Raw genomic sequence first — 10,568 nt, forward strand, 5'->3', positions numbered from 1 at the left:
TTACCTATCCCCTTCATGATAACGATTATGAAGGAGACAATATTAACAAAATTCGAGGTGTTATCTCATAACCAATATAAGTATTGAGTTACCTAACAAACAAATTTGTAATTTTTATGATGAATTAGTTTTATTTTTATTAACTGAGATTCCAAGTTGACGGGTTTCACTTTCAATTTGAAGGATGTCACACACATATTGTTTACATTTCTTTTGCCTACAAATTTATTCTCTTTCATTGAGTTTTATTAAAAGTTTAATGTACAATAATTTGTGATTTTTAGGTGCCCCATGAAGTTTACTTGGACTTTGCTAAATTCCTATTATAAGGAAGTATAGAGAGAGAAAGAGAGAGATAGGGAAAGAGGACGGAAGGAGGGAGGGAGTAAAGTCTATTAGGGATTCACCTTAAGTAACTTGATAGATTACTAACTCTGAGTCAATATTCTTCATCAAGCTAAATATTGTGTTGAATTTATTAACATTATCTTTAAATTATCTAATGTTGGAGAAACCCACATTAATGATCCTTGAAAGCCTGGAGAGAGCTTTTAAGTTCATTTTTGCAAATGGCATTATGTCATATTTTCTCATTTATGATGTCGTCGTTATGGTTGCAACTCTATAACAGTCCTATGGTTTCCAACGTAGCAAATTGACACAAAAGTACCAATAAGAAATGAGTGATAAGCCCAGAAGCTTATGAAGATAAATTGAAGAGTAGCAAAGTTTATAATTGAAGCACTATTAGGGTAAACTCCAAGTACAAGAGGAGCTTCTTCTCTTTAATCCTAACAAATATAAGTGAAAGCAATCTATAATGCCATTTTTTTTTATATTTAATCCAAAGTGTGCATTATCTTGACTTGACCCAACATTATATATATGCCAAAATAGATCATGTTAGATTTAGTGTGGAATGAGGACTTGCCTAAGACCTATTTAAAGGAAATTTCTTATATCATCCTAATTATACAACACATAACCACTAAATCATCAAAATATAATAATAAAGTTAAAGTTATATTCCAATCTTTACATATATGAATCAAAACTATTTACACATAAAATACTTATAAGATTAATGTGATACTTCAATAAATCTAAAAAATATACATCTAGTACACCAGTATAGTTGTGTATATCCACAAATAATAAAAAAGTATCAATATGCAAAGATAATGGTCTCATTCCATTAAAATCATACCTAAAACATGGCATTCAATCCAAATCATGTTATAGCCTTGTGTCTTTTATTATATTTTATTCATATTACAAACAAAAAAAAATATGTATATCAACGATCCCTCTTGTCACATTAGATATTATTTTCCAATCAAATCAAACTATAATAGTCAACATTTCTTACATGCACATATATTATAACAAGAACTAAATATTTTTATAAATCATAATTAACATTTATCACATTAAAGTTTTTTAATTCCCGTTAAATTGCATGTAAATAAAAAACAATAAGGCTCATGAGATTAAGTAATATGCTCATATTAACATGTATTAATCATAACAAATGAATTATATTAAGCATATATGTAATATAACTATGTCAATATCATGTGATAAGGATTTAATAGAATTTTTACAATAATAAATATTATTAAAATCAAAATATTTTTTATGATAAGAAGAAACATCTAATAAAAAAATTATGTAATCATGATAACAGATGTAAAATAAGTATGTTAACAACATATTAAAAACTTAATGTTAAAAATATTCAAATTATTGATTTATTTTTATTTATTTCTTAAAACTTGGCAAAAACATAAAAATTTTGTAAGAAAGAAAACCATTAAACATAATTGTAACACTAGCCTACCTTATTCTAAATGATTTTGCTTTCAACAAACTTTTCTCAAAAGTTAGAGCAAAGATTTCTAAACCATTATATTATCTCTCCATCTCTTAGCACATTGTTGACCTCACTTTTATGTGAGGGTTTTGGGTCTTTCCTTTAGTGACTATGATCTAGCCTTAGGACTTTCCTAATGACTATCTTAGCATCTTAGAAATGATACCCATCTTCTCATTAGACATTTCAACCAAATCTCTGTTTTCTATGTTGGTTTTATATGTGATCAATAATCTTTAATACAATGATTAGAGATTACATAAGGGAACCCTGATGAGAATTCCTATAGGACCTATGGACCATACGAATGTCTTGCACTGTTTTACACATTTTTGGACTTCAATATAATCCATCATCATTCATAATCATCATGATCATCACAAACATTGCATTTTCATATCATAATGTTACAATCATTACTCCCTTGGTGCTGACCAAAATTATTTGAACCTAGTTTCCACTAAAATATCCCACTTGAATATTCTAATTCATTCAAAAATCCCCAAAACTGCCATTGAATCACAAAACCCACTTCAAACCATTTAATAATATTATTTAGACCATTTGAAACCTAAAAAATGCAAAAATACCCAATTTTCCAAAAAATTACCAAAATACCCCTAGACCGCCAAAATATCAAATTTTCCAAAATCTCCAAGAGTCACCAATAAGTTCTAAAAATCACACCAAATCATTCTTTATGTCTTTCTGAGAATTTTGACTGTAATATTGTTATACTTTCGGATAACTTTTTGACATATCAACACCAAAATAACGAATACTTAAAAAAAATTTTGGGGATCATAAAACCATCCACATTGATCGAAAATGACCACGAACACTGTCGTTTGACTCTAAATTTCTTCCTGAACCTTTCTTCCTGAACCACCTCGAGTGAACCACCTCGAGTCTTTCAATCAACCTTTTGACCACTTTGACCAAAGCTGGCCAGAATTACCAAAATGTCAGTCATGACCCAAAAATTCTTAAATCCTCAAAAATCATTTCAAATACTCCCAAAACCAATTCTTGACCATTTTTTGCACAACGGTTTCACATGCGGGCTTTATATACACGATTTATCTTATTTTTATTGTTTGATCGTAAAAGAAATTGTCAGAACAACCCCGGATGACGAAACGGACTGCACTATCGCTTCTAGAATGCCAATTTTACTTAGTGGGGACATTCATTTCACTATAATGTCACGTTCGGACGAAATATACTGGTAAAATTATTATTATTATATATAAATAAAATTAAAAAAATCCTATTAAACAGTTGTATCTTATTGACAGCGACTTTATATATGCTTAAAAATATAAGTATTCAGTATTCAAAATATAAGTATTCAATAATGCTGCTAAAAGAATTAATTCCTCAGCAACTGCACCAAAAACTTAATAACAATTATAGATTCGTCAAAGATGTATGTATAATATATTCAATAATTGTAAAGTCACACTTATCAACGCAAGTATATGTATCGCTCAAGTAATATAGGGCTCTAATGGAGTCCTAGATATCGATCCCACAGGGAGTAATATTAGAACTACGAACTAAGATTTTAGAAAAGCAATACTTTAATTGCAACAATGAAGTTCTCAAATTGCTTATCTGTCACTAATAGACAATTGAAATAAATATGTAATTTTAATAACTCTTAAATAACTAAATAGTCTAATAAGGTTTTTAATATGATATTCAATATATAAGAAAACATCATTCTCCTTATCAAGAAATTATAGTGAATGGATAAAGTGAATCAGTTCAAATTGTATTGTGCCAAATAGGAACATACATATTCTTTACTCTTTGGTCCAGACATAAAGAACATTGACTAATCTTACGCTTGTTTACTGAATCTGCGGCTAGGCTGGGAGGATACCGGCTCTCACCTCGGAGCTCCCACGTTCTCCTCGCCCCCGGCTGTGGGCTAAAATCTACCCTTCAGCGCCCAAACGATAGGACCGAATTGGAAATTTTAGTCTGTTACTCTAAAATCTTCAATTTTACATCCGATAATTTTATTTCCCTATTTATTTGCACCAAACTTCCAAGGGCTTTGACCTCCCTGAATCTTGGATGTAATTTTCACTTTAGTTTTGAAACTCAACATATTTTAAGAAATCAATTGACCAGATTGAAAGTAAATTAATATCGAAGTGAAAAGATCATTACAATTTCTTTAATATTTTCATGGCTCAACCAATTTAAATCACCATTTCACAAATCTCAAGACAAGGAGAAAGACAGAGAAAACAACTCAGATCTCATAGGGAAAACATAACAAAATTTGGAATTCATATATAAAAATAAAGTCATAGAAACTACAACAAATAAATAAACTTATCTTCTAATTTCTCCCCAAGCAAACTCCTCGAAGTTCCTTTGAATCTATTTCTTTCTTTACAACCTCTTCGAAGTGGCAAGGAGGAAGAAATCTCTCACTTTCCCTCCACTCTTACAATCTCTTGAAGAATTCCTCATAATTTAGACTCTCTGCACTTTTTTCACACTTCAATTTTGAGCCTGTCCCTTTTCTTGAGTCTCTTCTCTTTATTTTCGGTTAAAATCTTCTCTTTAAAGATGTGGATGAGTTTTCCCAAGTGTTGCCTAAGCATTCCTCCAAAATTTGTCCTCATCGAATGCATTGTTGGACATAACCGCCGAGCTCGTCGTCGGCGGGCCTTCTGAGTAAATTAAATGTGGAGTCTCGGGAAAAGTCCGCCGTCGGCGCAGTTGGACGGCGGCCTCGAGGGCGCTGTCGGCGGGCCTTCTAATTGAATTAATTATGGATTTTTGGGAAAAGTCTGTCGTCGGCGCGTTGGGCTCGCCGTCGGCGCCCTAATTCAAATCTTCAAATTTTGGTCATTTTCGCTCCAAATTCGCTCCTTTTTGTATTTTTTTGCTCCAATGACCCTAATTCATCATTCCTGCATCAAAACATCAAAAATATCTTTCTTTAAAGTGCAATATAATCAAAAACAGTATAAAATAGGTATGAAAATCTCAACATATTTTACTGTGATCAATGAAAATCTCAACATATTTTTCTTTGGTCACTTATCCCCACACGCATGCCTCCCTCTTTTTATCTCTCACTATCACATCCTATAAAATAATAATAATAATAATAATAATAAAAGAGAAAGAGAATCCCATCTTATCTTACTCTCCACGCTCTAGGGAAATAAAAAATACCAATCTGACCAAAAACATGGCCTCGTTTGAGTCTACTACATGTTTGTTGAAAATCACTGACGCACTGAAGTGTCACCTTTTTTATTACCATACTGAGAGAGTTAGAACATAAGTGGTTTACTGGATTACAATCAATAATAATCACATTTTTCATTGATTTCAAAAAAATATTTGTGGCATAATTTATTAGTTCTTGGAAGCCCTGAGAGAACTCACAGGTCCTCATGCAAATTAGCTAAGGAAAGTAAGGGCCTGTGATCATTCATCACTCACTTCCAAAATGACATATTAGAAGTTTTTGACTTGGAATCCCAATCACCCATGGTCCCCTCACTCAAGGGTTAAAGGAAGAATCCTTCAGATACATGTTAGGCCTACATAAGCCAAAGCACTAGCTGAGTTATTGGAGCCAGCCAATAATCGCATATTGGTTGAGGAGAATAACTCCAATCTTGCAACCTCCAAAGTAGTATCCTCTCTCGTTACCCTCCAAAAAAGGCCACATAAGGCAAAGGATGGAAACCAAGATACAATTCACATCCTTCCACCCATCCTCGTTATAATGATGCTCTATCGCCACAAGATCATAGTGCAACCTGTAGAACACACCACTAAGGGAGTCAGGTCTGTTATCCTAGCCATCGTCTGAATTGGTATGAAGAGCGCCCACTACTCAACCACAAAATAACCAAAATAGCTCTGTTGAGAGTTTCAATGGGCAAGAATGTTAGAGGCCATAAAAATAAATATTATTTTAAAGGAGCAAATCCGATGATAGTTGGAGCTTACGTTCAAGAGCTTCAAGACACTGAGAAATATTGTGTCTATCATTGTGATCATGATAATGACGTTAAAGAGTGTCGATACCTTCAAGTCTTGATGGAATATCTGATTAAGGTCATAAAATTGAAAGGATTTGTTGCTCTAAGAGCAATGAAACGATGATAATGAAGGACTCCAGCTGCAGAAATATCAAGCGTACTACTCAGAGTCTACAATATATGTATTATTTGCAAAAATTTTATCATTTTTTGAGTAGATGGAGATTAATCTCATTGATATAGCTTGAACAAGCTTCGGTCGGTAGAATTATACACAACTGACCTCATGGACAAATGAAGCTCACATCCTCCCATAATCTTTATCAGTGAAGACTTTCCCTTTAAGTTTAGTCCCTACAATGATGTTATCATCGTAACTTTGTTAATAGCTAACTATCATATCAATAGAATCCTCATCAACACTAGCAACTCTGTGAACACCCTCTTTAAATTTGTGTTCGATGAGATAGGTCTCAAAATTGAACAAGTGCAGTTATGCCCAAACCACTCTATGATATTTTTGTCAAGAGGAAGGAAGCACTGAGATTTTTTGATATACCAGTTACAACAGGGGAGAAAGATAAACAATTCACTAACATGATAGATTTCATATTTATCTACTCGCCATCTACTCATAACATTATCTTCGGTTGCCCCTACTCAATTATTTCAATGCCATCACCTACCTACCATGTAGTTGTTATGTTCCCAGGTGAAAGAGTGGTGATCATTGTCTATGGTAATCAAGAAGAGTTTCACACATGTTATATCCAGGTAGTCAAATGTGTCTGGTAGGAACCCTTCAAGCTCGTTCGAGCTCGATAACTTATGTGAAAGGGTCTCAAGACTACTAAGATCACCCATCAAATCTTTGTGACCTATGGTAATTCTGATAAATCTTTTTTATAAGTAAAGTTTTTAATGTAGGGCATAAGGATGCATTGATCAAAACCCTCTAGAGTCACATATATCTTTTTACCTAATTTGTTGTGAAAATGCTTATGATATCAATTGATATCAAACCTAACTGCCTAAATGTCAACCTAACGACCTGACTGATGAAATAGAAAATGAAAATGTTTATCGACACCTTGGTTGAGCATATTTGAGAGGAGGTTTAAAAGCTTCGGGAGGCTAGCTACATCTAAGAGGTTCAGTACCATGCAACAATGTCTAACATTTTCATTATGTAGAATTTGAACAGCAAGTGAAGGATGCATATTGACTTCACTAATATAAATATAATTTATTCCAAAGACAATTAAATCTACCACAAACTGATGTGCTTTTTAACACAATGGTCAACCATTCTATGAAGAGCTTCGATGATGCCTTCTCTGGCTACCATCAGATTAAGATGCGTCTGACCATTGGTGAATGAAATTTTTATTGATGGGTTGGATATCAACCATAAATCTTAAAAGATTTCTATCTAAATAGTTGGATGAATCATTCAAAGAATAATATAATAATCTAAAGAATGGAAATATTACCTTAAAATTTATCTAATTATTTGAATGAGAAAAAATCTTCAAAGTTAGGGGTCTACAAAGCCAGGTTTTTTTCCTATATTATGGGTGTATGATAGGTTTTACTTTATTATATGATCTGATATCCCTATAAGCAAGCTCTCATAATTAATCACATCTTAGAAGCAGTTAATGAGGGGTTTTTGTTTGTATCCATACACCATAAAACTTTTTTGGAAGATTTTCATCTAGATGACAAGGCACGCCATCTTAAAGAATAACTTATCTCCCTAAAGGAAAAAAATTATTACCTAAAAATAGGTCTGACCGCCTAGATGAAAAAAATCTCTGTAGGTCTACTAAACAAAGTTTTTTTTCCTTACCTTACAAGTATAAGACAAGGTTTATTTTAATTCTAGGGTCTCATTCTCTATAAAGGCAAGCTTTTGCAGTTAATTATATCTCTATAGTTGTGAGCCCATTAGCCCTAGAGAAAACTCTTGATTAATGTAATGAGCTAGGTTATCAAAAGGTTGGACTTCCATAATGGGAGTGTTGAAGATAATGAAAGGATCTAAGTTGGAAGAATTAAGCTCAAAATAATGAGACTTATAGTTCGATGATGTTGTGTCATTGAAAAGGCCCAAGTGATGGGATTTAACCATCTAAGGGAGGAGGACTGTCTGAAAAGTGATGTTCGAAGAATTTAGAATGATCTGATAGTGCATTTGAATTGGCCAGGTAGAATCAAAAATGAAAAAATGACTTATGAATATTTTTTTTGACTGACTAAAGTGATTGGAACTGCTATACTAAATGACAGAGTCAGGTGAGAAGGACTTCAAGATTGAAATGAGAAACCATAGACTCTATAAAGAATACTAGTAGGTGGACTAACCTAGACTTTGAGAATAACGTCCCTTTTTTAGGATGCCCATATCTTTCCTTCATCCTGAGGATATTGATATCCCTCAATAATAACCCACCATATAGCTAGGAATCCCCCTTAAATGTCGTGGCATAAGAGGATTTGTAATTTTGAGGTGGTATGAAATAACCTTTTTAGTAACCATGGGTTACATAATCCTAAGGTATTCCCCCTAGTCTCACATGTAGATTAATTCTTTTGTATGTTCTAGTTCTTAGCACTAATCAGGGTACCTATTAAACTCATAAGTTTCTATACTTAGAGTAACATAGGGTGAGTGTGTGATCCTAGATTGTGATGTCCAATTTAGGTAACCTAAAGTTCATGTTAAATCTATCTAGGTTTGATTTGTATTCTTTATCTTGGTGTGTTTTAAATTTTATTTGAGTTTCAATACTTAATTCTTGTTTTTGGTTCCTAGTTATGTCAGTCATTTAAAAATTAAGATCTTCCTAAGTCATAAATTTGGTTTTGTTTCTAAGCTATGGATGTTTGTGGAGAAAACTATCTTGTGAGAGGTTCCCATCCTTCTTTTTATTTTTTATATTTTTATATTTATATTTTATTTTTGAAAACAACACATGAAATAAAAGACCTAAAACTATACATGAAATGATATGTAAGATAATATACGTTTAGCCCAGATTAGACTTCAGTTGGGATTGAGCTGGTTAGAGTAAGTTTCTATCTCATAATTGAGTTTAAATGTGATATGAGGTCAGTTGGTTTTGGTCTCATTTGACTTGAGCTAGACCTTGGTTAGACCTGATTTGAGCTTAGTGGACCTGGGTTGACTTGGGTTAGACCTATGTTAGCATAGATTGACTTGGGTTGAATCAAGGTTGGACCTGGGTTGACTTGTGTTAGACGTGGATTGGGTTGGTTTGGATTTAGGTTGTACCTGGGTTGCACTTGGGTTAAACCTGTGAGGTTGGACCAGAGTTGAACCTGAGTTGGACCTAAGTTGACCTAAATTGGACTAGGTTGGATCTGGGTTGGACCTGGGTGGACCCTAGATTAAACTTGGGTTGTTCCTAGGTTAGGCCCAGATACGACTTAGGTTGGAATTAGGCTGGACCTAGATTAAACCTAAGTAGGACTTGAGTTAAATTTTGGGTTAGACTTGATTAGAGTTTGGTTAGGTCAGGTATGGATTACGATTTAGACTATGACTTGGATTAGGGTAAGGTTGAGTTTAGTCGACCTGAGTCGGACAGAAACCTAAGCCTTATCCAAGGCCATTGATTAGGGTTGTCCTAAATTTTAAAATTAGATAACTTAGAAATAAACTAATAATAATAGAGAAAGGCGAGAAAGCATGCTAGAAAGGAGGACGAGGTGGTTCGCTGGAGGATGCTCAGTCATCTTATTCTTCTTCTTTACACTGGAATGAAGGAAGGAGAGGCCAAAAGTGTTAAGATAATGAGGAGGAATGCCTATTTATAGGCTGGGAAGAAGGTGATAGAGGCCTCTGTGGTCATCAATTTCATGGTGAGTTGATGGTCCAGATTATTCCAGTGGTTGGAGATGCCACAAATCACTATCAGTGAAGCGACATGATGATTCATCGTCAAATCCATATGAAGGCCACAAATCGCTAGTGTGGCTCAAAGACATGATCATATGATGTGAATGGATTTAGTGTGTTAATTTTGCAAATATTTTTCAATATTACAAAATACAAATGGTAGATACAAAAGTAAATATGTAATTTAATCTCAACAAAAATAACTATAATGAAAATAGTTTTATCTGAAAAAAAAACTATAAACTGCCAAATCCCCTAAAAATAACGCAAGTATACATATCACTCAAGTAATAAAGGACTATAGTGGAGTCCTAGATATCGATCCCACAAAGAAGTTGTAAATGCTTATAAGTAAGTTCTTAAGATTATAATGTAAACTATAATTTTAAACTACAAAAGTGAAGTTCAAAATTTGAATATAAAGTAAATGAGTGAATGCTAAATAAAATGCAGTTAAAAGACTAAGTTAATTAAACTAATTGTTAAACTTTCAAAAGTAAAATTTACAAAAACTAAATAAAGTTTTTGTGGTGAAGAGTTCAAATTTAAGAAAGCATCATTCCCCTTTACAATGCGCATATGAATTTTTGAAGAAATTAAAATCATTTAAATATATATATATATATATATATTGTTTTGTGCCAAATAGGAGCAATCCTATTATTTACCCTCTTACAAGTGCATAAAGAATACTGACTAATCCATAGTCAAGTTCTTAAATCCTTGTTAGGCTTGGAAGAAACTG

Source organism: Phalaenopsis equestris, unplaced genomic scaffold (assembly GCF_001263595.1).
Source record: "Phalaenopsis equestris unplaced genomic scaffold, ASM126359v1 Scaffold000717, whole genome shotgun sequence".
NCBI lineage: Eukaryota > Viridiplantae > Streptophyta > Magnoliopsida > Asparagales > Orchidaceae > Phalaenopsis > Phalaenopsis equestris.